Below are 7945 nucleotides of genomic sequence, written 5' to 3'. Positions count from 1 at the left end.
CTCCGTCGTAACTATCTATGTGCGGCATGTGAAACTTATGAGGTAGGGGGAAGGAGTTGACAGGAGCAGTGAACGATGAGTCAGTTCGGTTAACCAGATCGTCAATATCGCTGGACACTCGTCCCTTGAAGGCGTTCATCATTACTTCCATATGTTCCTTCATCGCCTGCATCTTTGCGACAATAGGAGGTGGAGCCGTATCCATAAGGGATGAGGGGCTCATATTTTGTTGTTCCAGTCTACTTAGGGCGTTACTACCTTCAGGCCCCTCCTGATCTCATCGGACGGCACTGGTACCCTCTTGGTCCTCCCTCTGATTGTTTGGTGCTGCATTTTTCTAGCGCAGCTGTTCTTCTAAGTCACGGTTTTGTTTGGTCAGACGTTTCATAACTGCGACAAGGGTTTGGACCTATCTCTCGAGGGCAGTCGTGGGTGGTTCCTCTTCCTGGATGTCATTGGTGGTTGCCATCGAGCGAGTGAACACCATGCAACTCTTCTGTCCAAGAAGCAATGATATGGCTTATAAATCGTAATTAAGGGCTTCTCACAGACGGCGCCAACTGATGATGCCGAAAAAATCACCAGCGAGTCACACGATACTCATACACTTGAAATATCTCCTGCACAACAAAAAGAGAAGACTTAACAGAGAGTACCGGTGTGGTGCCGGCCTAATACCCTCCGAAGGTCAAGTTAAAACTATTCTCACAACTCTAGAATGCTAGAGAAGGGTAAATTATGCGTACCTTGATTAGTAAGGGTATTAGGGCTTTTATATTAGTAGAAGGTTGACCTCCCTTCTTGGATGTGGAAGTCTTTTCCTAATAGGAATCCTCTTGAACAGTCCCAGCCGTGATGGTCAAGACATTTCCTTATAGAGAAGGTTTTCGTTAACGCACGTATCTTCCAGAATCCTATTTGTACAAGAATTCCATTCTTGAGACTTTGTTGGTGGCTAAGTGTGTGCCGCAAGTATTTCCCATCTAGGGTTCCTGGCTGCTACGTGGATACTTAATCTGACCCAGTTGCATTCAGTTACGCAAGATCAAACCAAACGCGTATTGGGCTCATCCTTTATCAGCCCAAGATGTGAAACCGTCAGGTCCACTTCTTAATGGCCCGTCAGTCCAGATTTTTACTCTCTTCATTTATTATTATTTTGGTGATTGGTGAGTTCACATGCACCTAGTGGGTTTTGAACGCATAACCTTACCCTTCATCCCTTTATTATAGGAACAGGAAATGTCAATTGAGTTATAGGCTATATAGCTTGTTAGGTTATAAATTGACCCCGGTTAATTAATTTAATTACTCAAGTTGATTTATTAGGTCAAATTATATGCAAATCATAAAGACACCAACAAATCACCAAATAAACTAAGTGCAGAAGAAATTAAATTGACACGGTGATTTGTTGATAAATAAGGAGAACCTCTCACAAGGCAAAAACCCCATTTTCATTTTAAAAATAATTTCCAATGACTTATGAAGCAGGACCATCCCCTCCTCAAACCATTTGGAAGGAAGACATAAAACTGGACCCCAAGTGCATCTTCCATCGACCAAATGTGCAAAAAATACATGTCCATCTGCTACATATTACCTTTTTATGTCTTTCAACACTGCTGGGTTCTTTTCCTGTCTTCCTCATATTCTTTTATGGAAACAAAACTTATGTGCAAGTTTTACTGCCAATTGCCCTAATCTCCATGATGATAGCTTATATAACACTATCAGTCACCATGTTGCCAAATGGTCTCTCCTTGCTTATTGTATGCTTGATAACTGTGGGCATTTTCGCTTATTGTGTCTTGGCGATTGAAGTAGTCAAAGAAATTGTTCAAAGCATCTATGGTTTTGCAGCAGAAAGAGCTAGTCATATATTGACATTAGCTCGAAGAAAGTGGAAGCCATCTTCTGCAGATGTCTCCAAAGAAGAAGCTTGACCAGCTAGGTCTCATGATCATCTTGTGAATTTTAAGTCTCCTACGGATCCTAATGTCCTCCATCTTGTTTATTTGTTTTTATTTTTGGCTAAATATTTGTAAACATTTTAGGAAAGCCAATTTTATATTTTTAAAAGAGCATCTAGTATATTTATTTCTAAACATTTTACAAATTCTGTTGAGACTACCACGCCTAGTAGCATATTCTATTTCAAATTATATTGTTCTCAAGTGCTCTTTAAAGATTTCAAGTGCTCTGCAAGTATTTCTAAGTGTTATTGTTTTTCAAAAGTGCTCTATAAAGATTCCAAGTGAATTAAACATCACTCGCATGAATGACCAGAAATCATTGTGGAAGTAGGCATGTTTAAGAAATCAAATGTAGAACACTTTGAATAAATAAATAAGCTTCTTTTTAATAATTCAGTTTTTTCTCTCTTTCTTTCTATCCCAAATAATGTATCTTTCTTAGAAGACTAAAAGCAGTAACTAAAAAAAATTAGGTTATCTCTTTTCTCCTGAAGTTATCGAAATTATTTGTAATAATTTATTGGCTGCAATTGAAAAGGTCTTATTGATATCCATTTATCTGATAACTAGGCATAAGTAATAATCCATTCTATAATTTCTTTTATTTAATTACCTCTTGTGAGAAAATGATCCCAAAAACAAAGGAATTAATTATAAAATACACAATAACATAAGTTAGATAATAATGGGAGAAGAGGGATTTGAATCATAGGCGTCTGTTGGAAATATCAACAAATGTCAATTGAGCTATAAAGCACTTGATAATACAAAAATAAGCATTTTAAATTCGTAGTTATACTGTCACAAGGAAAGATGAATGCACCATCTCCTGAGTTATAATAGAAGGCTGAGTATCCAATTCAGATCAGATTAATTTACATTTTATTTCAATAAAAACACACCTTCGATGTTCTAATATACTTTTAACTTGGAGCATGGCAAGATCCAATCTTCAGTCACCTAAATATACAATATAAGTATTATTAGTGAGATAGATTGGGCAAAAACAGAACCATATACTACTTGATCCGAGATATTTACGTAATAAGTTTGTACAGAAGTACCGACAGATCAATAAGTGCACCATTGTTGCTATATAGATTAATCTTAAAAGAACTATATCTTAATTTACAAAGCTAAATAAATGTTAAATGACAATAGTTGTGAGGGGTAATAATTGTGAGGAATAATATGGGAAGGGGTGCTATGCTAACTATGATATTGAAACAATGTGCATCTCTGCACCACACAACACACAATGATACAATCAAAACTGACGAGAATGTTGCTCACCTTTTTTGGGCGTATGTTTCTTACCTAAGAAAAAAGAAAAGAGCATGCCAATACAGAGCAGTGACACTATTTTACTTGAAACTAAACAAGTAACTAAAGTAAACTCTAATGCCAGTTACCAGCAAAAGCATGTTCTAACAAGCATTTGAAATGGTCAGAGACTCAGAGTAGGACTAATGGGGGCCGCTGTTTAATCAAATTATAAAGTCAATCATGTCCTAAATTTTATCAAAGGTACGTAATTCATGTTTTTCAGTAAATACATATATAATATTAATCATCAATTTCAACGCTCTATACAGAGTTTGGGGTTCCACAAAAACACTATAAGAGGGTTGTTAGTATATGGGTTGATAAATGAATGTAATACTTATCCAAAAATAAATAAATAAATAAAAATAAAGAAAGATAAATGAATGTAAGCTTCTATAAGATGCTATGGTCTCAGAGCTCCAAAAAAATTTCTAGTGTATAATTTTCTAGAATGGGCAATATTAAAATGGGTTGTTACTCAAAACATGTAATTCTTATGATTTCAGCTCAGCCAAAAGGAAAGAATGAAAGAAATCTTTGGTGCTATGAATTCTAGTATGAGTGTATTGATATTTTTTATTATACTTCTATACATGCTCTATGTATTTACCAGTCAATGTGATTTCTGGTCACTTTTCTGTGTTTTCCTTTCACTCGTTCATCAAACTTTTGAAGGATTTAGTTAAAGTATGTAAGAGGTTTAATTCATGACTGCTAAAATGTTATTTCACAATGACTTTAAAGATTAAAATTTTGATGAATGAAAGATTGATAGTACAGCTTGTATAGTAGCTGATAATGACTACCAAAAAATCTGACAAAGAATGAGATAATTTGATGTTGCTTTCTTAGTATTTGGGTGCAAAAGCCTTAGTGTAAAGGTATTTCTGTCCACCAAAATCTCCCAAATGGTAACAAGAATGCAAAGACTTTTATGATGAATCCTTAAATATAGCATTTCATGTTCAGAAAAGGCTATTGTTCTTTCCAGGGCTAAAATTATTCAGGCTAAATATTTGCAGAGATATGAGGGGTGCCTTTCAGACATTATCAGAAACTGATGAAACTGGTGTTCTTTATCAAAAGTGTCTAACTAATTAAAAGTCTAAAACTATAATTGATGGTGAAATTGGTGTTCTCACTACCAAGGTGGTTGAAAAAAATAATAATCTCCTAATTCCATAGGTTCACAGTATCGTGTCCTCCCCACACTCCCAACCAAATCTAATCTAATCCCAATTTATGGATAAGGGTTCCACTTCTCACTCAAGTTTCAAGTCTGAACATCCCCAAACTCAAAAGTTTAAAGATTAAATTGTTACATATATAAGAACCGAAACTCAAACAAAACAACAATAGCATAAACCCACAAAGTTTAGAGAAATATTATAAACCCATATCAGCGTTAATCCTATGTAGAGAGAGAACCTGAAGACTGTGGGTGGCGCCGCCGAGTTGGATTGGATGTGGGTGCGCCGCCGATTTGGGATTGGATTGGAAGAGAAGAAGCTAAAGAGTGGCGCCGCCGATTTGAGGCTGCGGGTGCGCCGCTGTCTGGTTCTTCTCTTGTGGATCAACTTGAGAAAAGCGTGAGTCTGAAGAGACGAAGCTAGAGAAGCGTGAGTCTGAGAAAACATGGAAGGAGGAGCGCGGAGTCTGACTCCACTCACTCATCTACACACACTTTGCACGTGCTAACTTAATGAATGTACATACAAGACTAACACTACACGTAGCTTTCAATGTACACACGGCTTGTAGTTTAGACTTCCAGCATATTTTCTTCTTATTCTTCTGATCTGTCATCTTCTTTCTTGCACTTCTTTTCTTCAATGTTACTTTGAACTATTACTTAAGTTGCTGCTCTAATATCCGACACAAATTTCAACGACTTGTAAACAGGTTACTATTTTTTCCGCCGACTTGCTGTCATAAATATGAATTAGTTTTACTTAGTAAAATGTTGTCCAGAGAAATAGAAATCGATTTTCTTGTTTGTTGTAATACCGTTTCGTTGATCTCGACTCCGGCGTTGGGTATCTAGGCGAATTTGTTTTGGTGCTTTGGGAGGCCCTGCCTGCTGCTCTTTTTTTATTTATTTTTTATTTTTTAAATCGACTTTTTTTCTTGTAACCAAAGTACCAAACAAGAAAAAAGTTATAATTATTTCAAACCTTCTTATGTTCTAACTAAGTATTGTGAAAAATTTAAATATTTTTTATTCTCTCACTTTTAATTTTATGTATCTTCTCGACAATTTTTGTCCTTTCACTTTTTTATATTCTCAACTAAATAAATTCTATTTTTTTATAAATCGATAGTGACAATGAGATAAATTTTAAATTCTAACAAGTTAAAAATACTATAAAAAAATACTAATTAATTTATAAAACTATGAGAAATAGTGTAGCAAATTATTGATATGTTGGCAACAACACCACTCCGTAACTATAAAACTATTTCTTAGGTAAAACTCAAAAGCCAAAAAAGGGTAACTCACTACAATTTTAATTTTTTCATTTTTATTCTCAGTAAAATAAGATTACAAAATGTCAGTTGGTGCAATAGTCAATAGCTATGTAATACCATTTTAAGGGTTCAGATTAAAACTTGAAACTTCACTTTGAATAAAAAACATTATTAAATTTTGAATTTTTATCTTTCTACTTTTTCTTTTTCTTTTTTATCTTAAATCTTTTACTTTTCACACTAAAATAGTAATTGCAATTATTGCATAATGCTAACTATTGAACCATCCAAATTCCAAAATGCCTAGGCGCCAAACCATTTTTAGGATCCGGATCCTCTCCATTTCTATTTGAAATGGAGAGTGTCCATTTTATGGACAAGATTTGTTTGAAATAAATCTAAGGACTGAAACATGCCACGTCAATTAAAATCTAACTAATTTAACTCAGCAAGTTCAACCGGGGTTAGTTTTAACTATTTCTCTCTATCTCTCTTCCTCTTCCTCTGTTCCTCCCTCTTTCTTAAAGCAACCAAAAACCACAATAATAACTCCACCACCATGCCAGTATGCCACCACCACGCCAGAACCATGCCACCACACAACAACCCATTAAAAAAACTACCAAACAGACACTGCAATACATTGCTACCGTAAACCCACATCAGCCACCATCACCATCAATCACCCATCCCCACCACCACCATGAACCTGATCCACAACACAACAGCAAACACAGTGAAACCCACCCCCCACAACCAACACGGCAACCCCCACCTCCACCACCATCAATCACCCAGCACCGCGGCAACCCCCAAACAAACCCACACCCATACTCATCAAACCCACGACCAAATTCGATTATATAAACTCACACCACGCTGATCTCAATGCCGTAACAACCACACCATCCACCCCACCACCATGGCAACACACCCACCACCCACTAAACCACCACAACAACAACCCACCCCACCACCACTAAAACCCACCTCACTTCGGTACCCATCCAAAACTAAAACCCATTTACAAAACTGATATTCACCCAAAACTGAAACCCAGCCAATCTGATGGGGTTGTCTCCATGCTGATTTGAGAGATTGATGAAGGAAGTGCTTCTGGTTTGAAGAGGAGAGAGCATAATGATTTGAAGAGAAAGAAGAGAGAGAGATAAATGAAATAATGAGGAGATAGAGAGAGAGGGTAGAGAGAAGAAAAATTAGAAAATAAATATTATTTTATTAATACTTTAAATGTCCAGAATCCAGATGCTAGGAACAATATTATACTTCTTTGATCATTCAGTTGCTTTGTTTGAGCTAACCCCGGTTGAACTTGCTGACGTGGGTTTGCGGTATGGTGGTGGTGGCGGTGGCGGTGGCGTGGTAGTGGTGGTGGCATGGTTCTGGCATGGTGGTAGCAGTGTATTGCAGTGTCTGTTTGGTAGTTTTTTTAATGGGTTGTTGTGTGGTGGCGTGGTTCTGGCATACTGGCATGGTGGTGGAGTTATTGTTGTTGTGGTTTTTGGTTGCTTTAAGGGAGAGGGAGAAAGAAGGGAAGAGGAAGAGAGATAGAGAGAAATAGTTAAAACTAACCGGTTGAACTTGCTGAGTTAAGTTAGATAGAACTAAGTTAAGTTAGATAGATTTTAATTGACGTGGCATGCTTCAGACCTTAGATTGATTTCAAACAAATCCTATCCATAAAATGGACACTCTCCATTTCAAATAAAAATGGAGAGGATCCAGATCCCCATTTCTACTTTGACAAAAAACCCATTTAGATACAGTAGAGATGGCACATTATTGATTTTCTCATAGTCGCTCGCTGCTAGTTTGTTTTGCACATGACTCTCCAAACTCAAATTTGCTTTAGATTTTCCCTTCTACAGTTTGAGTAAGGATGCTAGACATATTAGGGCTCAAGTTTGTTGTAAGCGGAACAAGTAATTTTCCTACTATAGTTAGAGTAAGTTTAGCCTAGGGTTACTTTGCCTATAAATATCTTGTGTTAAAGTTTTATGCATTCTAGTAGCAGAATATATAATTATTTTGAGATGTAGTATAATAATGTATAATTTATTCTCAAATTTTTATTGTAGACAATTTGTTTTTCCTAAAATTTAAACAATTTCTAAAAGTAATTCCCATCTCTCTTTTTTTACAATAATATAATT

General features: G+C 36.1%; 1 long non-coding RNA gene across 1 annotated transcript; it reads right to left on the bottom strand.

The window, feature by feature from the left end:
* Window positions 1-2693: 2693 nt before the first annotated feature.
* LOC136066654 (uncharacterized) lies at window positions 2694-5377 on the bottom strand. The gene is made up of 2 exons (XR_010628164.1): window positions 4731-5377; window positions 2694-2936 (listed from the first exon to the last, which is right to left on the bottom strand). It is a non-coding gene; the product is annotated as an uncharacterized LOC136066654 (long non-coding RNA).
* Between the last annotated feature and the right edge of the window lie 2568 nt (window positions 5378-7945).

The sequence above is a fragment of the Quercus suber genome, unplaced genomic scaffold, assembly GCF_002906115.3.
Source record: "Quercus suber isolate HL8 unplaced genomic scaffold, Cork oak 2.0 scaffold_42, whole genome shotgun sequence".
In the NCBI taxonomy this organism is placed as follows: domain Eukaryota; kingdom Viridiplantae; phylum Streptophyta; class Magnoliopsida; order Fagales; family Fagaceae; genus Quercus; species Quercus suber.
Note: the sequence above shows the minus strand (reverse complement) of the source record. Positions and strands in the feature narration are given on the sequence as shown.